This window comes from Callorhinchus milii, unplaced genomic scaffold, assembly GCF_018977255.1.
Source record: "Callorhinchus milii isolate IMCB2004 unplaced genomic scaffold, IMCB_Cmil_1.0 Scaffold2, whole genome shotgun sequence".
NCBI classification, from domain to species: Eukaryota; Metazoa; Chordata; class Chondrichthyes; order Chimaeriformes; family Callorhinchidae; genus Callorhinchus; species Callorhinchus milii.
In genome coordinates, this window is record NW_024704743.1 from 74,317,102 (window position 1) to 74,319,059 (window position 1,958).

The window sequence follows — 1,958 nt, forward strand, 5'->3', positions numbered from 1 at the left end:
ACTCCACACAGAGCCTAATAATAATCCCTCCAAAACCAAAAAACAATAATAATAAACATTGGTCATTTTCAATCTACAACTGTTTGTGGGACATTGCTGTGCGCAATTGGCTGCCGCGTTCGCCCACAAATATACAGTCAATTCACTTTACAGTGTGTTCTGTGAAGCGCTTTGGGACGTCCTCCCGACGTGAAAAGCGCTGTATCAAATGCAAGGATTATTATTATTATTATAAGGTCACACCTGTGACTCAGTCAGGAAAGGAGGAGTGCGTGGGGTGGTGTTGTGCTGAAGGGTGGCACACCCTGATTTTCGCATACCAACGTTGCATAACGCCGCTGGGAGATGCCGTGCACCGCTGGAATACTTCTGCACCAAACTCGGGCAAACCTCAGCCCACAGACGCCCACTGCCGCACAGAGCCGACCTGCGGCCGCTCGGGCGCGGCTGCTGCCGTCACTGCCTCCTGTGACGCAAGTGGAGCGGTCTCCTCCCCCGGCCCAACCCCTCCCGACGTTCCTGTTTGTGACGTAGGCGGTGTGCGCAGTGCAGCGGTGCGCAGGCGGCTCGAGCCTTCCCCAGCAGTGAGCTCGCACTCGCTCACTCGCTCTCCGTCGGCCCCCGATCAGCGACTGCTCCTATCTCCCTCCCCCCCCCCCCCCCCTCCTCGCTTATTTGGGTTAGAAACGAGAATCTTTCCTGACAAACGAACCTCACTGTAGTCGTTGAGGTGAGTTACGTTTCCGTTTTGTTTTATTCCGCGGGGCGAGCGCTGCGCGCGGGGTGTGGGGGAAAGCGAAAGCGGCTGTTGGCGGCGGTGCGGGTAAACAGAAGCAGTGGCGGCCGCTCGCTCGCCTCCCGCCCGCCCGCCTCACCCCTGTGTGTGGATGGACACAGCCGCCCGCCTCACCCCTGTGTGTGTGTGTGTGTGAGCGGAGCGGAGCGCCGCCCCCGGGACTCCTGCGGTCGGCGGTTTAACAGCGGAGCGAGGCGGCCGGCGGCATCCGGGCACTTGTGCGGGTGCCTGTGAGTGAAGCCTCAGGGTGGGGGGGTGCAGGTGGGGGGGTGTGGGGAGTCAGGGTGGGGGGGTGTCAGGGTGGGGGTGTCAGGGTGGGGGGGGGTGTCAGGGTGGGGGTGTCAGGGTGGGGGGGGGGTGGGGGTGTCAGGGTGGGGGGGTTGGGGTGTCAGGGTGGGGGTCAGGGTGGGGGGGGTCAGGGTGGGGGGGGTCGGGGTGGGGGTGTCAGGGTGGGGGGTGTCAGGGTGGGGGGGGTGTCAGGGTGGGGGGTGTCAGGGTGGGGTTGGGGTGTCAGGGGTGGGGTGTCAGGGTGGGGGGGGTGGGGGTGTCAGGGTGGGGGGGGTTGGGGTGTCAGGGTGGGGGTGTCAGGGTGGGGGGTCAGGGTGGGGGGGTCAGGGTGGGGGTGTCAGGGTGGGGGGTGTCAGGGTGGGGGGTCAGGGTGGGGGGGTGTCAGGGTGGGGGTCAGGGTGGGGGTCAGGGTGGGGGTCAGGGTGGGGGTGTGGGTGGGGGGGGTGGGGGTCAGGGTGGGGGGGGTCAGGGTGGGGGGGTCAGGGTGGGGGGTCAGGGTGGGGGGGTGTCAGGGTGGGGGGTGTCAGGGTGGGGGGGGGTTGGGGGGTCAGGGTGGGGGGTCAGGGTGGGGGGGTCAGGGTGGGGGGGTCAGGGGGGGGGTTCAGGGGGGGGTGTCAGGGTGGGGGGGTTGGGGTGTCAGGGTGGGGGTGTCAGGGTGGGGGTGTCACGGTGGGGGGGGTGTCAGGGTCAGGGAGTGTCAGGGTGGGGGGGGTGTCAGGGTGGGGGGTGTCAGGGTGGGGGGGGTCAGGGTGGGGGGGTCGGGGTGGGGGGGGGTCAGGGTGGGGGGGGGTCAGGGTGGGGGTGTCCCTGTGACGGCCCAGTGTGCCGGTGTGTTACCGGGGTAACCGCCCCCCCCGCCCCGCGCGGGGCCCCG

At 67.3% G+C, this 1,958-nt stretch overlaps 1 protein-coding gene across 1 annotated transcript in view; it reads left to right on the forward strand.

The window, feature by feature from the left end:
• Positions 1-668: 668 nt before the first annotated feature.
• snrka (SNF related kinase a) overlaps positions 669-1,958 on the forward strand; it is a 21,885-nt gene continuing 20,595 nt past the window's right edge. The window contains exon 1 of the mRNA XM_007906394.2: positions 669-730. The gene's annotated coding sequence lies outside the window, so the exon portion shown is untranslated. The remainder of the gene's footprint in view (positions 731-1,958) is intronic.